The 1,159-nt window shown below is 39.6% G+C and overlaps 1 pseudogene; it reads right to left on the reverse strand.

The window, feature by feature from the left end:
- Positions 1–249: 249 nt before the first annotated feature.
- Positions 250–1,159, reverse strand: LOC118854914 (annotated as a pseudogene).

A 1,159-nucleotide genomic window follows, 5' to 3' on the forward strand; every position in this document is an offset into this window, starting at 1 on the left:
GTGCTGAATATTGCATATATTTTCAGATCTTTCTGATCAACATTTAATTCACAAATTTAACCTGTTAAAACAAAAATACACCTTTTCTAAAGCCAATTGCTTGATATGACTTAATCACAACCATTATATCAGTAGGATGTATTAGCTCCTTATGGGCAAAGACACTTTCACTTTTGTCCTTGTATTCCCCAAACCCAGCCATGTCTGGCACAGAATATGTAATAAATATATGTTGCATTTGATAAGAATTCATGGAAATAAGTGTTTCCTACTCATCAGTTTTCTCAGGGCCCCTTTTACTTCATTGTTCCTTAGACTGTAGATCAGGGGGTTCAACATGGGGATCATTACAGTGTAAAAAACAGATACCACTTTATTCTCCTCTATTGTGTAGCTGGAGTTGGGCATCACATAAATGAATGTAGTGGTCCTATGGAACAGCGTCACTGCTGTGAGGTGGGAGGTGCAAGTTGAGAAAGCTTTGGATCTCCAAGACAATGTATGCATAAGAAATTGTGATAATTAACACTGTGATCACAACTACTGATCCAGCAAAGGCAGCAGGAAGAATTTCTGCCAAATCATCTTGAGCTTGGGAAAGCTCCAAAAGTGGTGAATAATCACAGAAAAAGTGATTGATCTTATTGGGTCCACAGAAGGAACGATTTAATAAGCAACCAGTAAAAGGTGAAGCATTCACACAACCACCCACATAGGATATGATGAGTAAGAGAGTGCAGACTCTAGCTGACATGTTGGTGGAGTACAGTAGGGGGCTACAGATGGCCACATAACGATCATAGGCCATCACAGCCAGCAAGAAGCTCTCAGTTGTCCCAAAGATGGTTTCACAACATATTTGGGCCATACAGCCTCCAAGAGGAATTAAGATTGTGTCCCCAAGGTAGTTCATGAGCATGAGAGGTGTGACAGATGAGGAATATCCAATATCCACAAAAGCCAAGTTGCTGAGGAAAAGATACATTGGAGTGTGAAGATTAGAGGTATTTCTAATCAATATGATTATGCTAAGATTACCAACTAATGTGATGACATAGACACCCAGAAATACCACAAAGAGGATGACACGAAGGATTGGATCATCTGTTAACCCCAAAATAATGAATTCAGTCACAGCAGTGCAGTTGTTGTCAGACAT

This window comes from Trichosurus vulpecula, chromosome 6 (assembly GCF_011100635.1).
Source record: "Trichosurus vulpecula isolate mTriVul1 chromosome 6, mTriVul1.pri, whole genome shotgun sequence".
NCBI lineage: Eukaryota > Metazoa > Chordata > Mammalia > Diprotodontia > Phalangeridae > Trichosurus > Trichosurus vulpecula.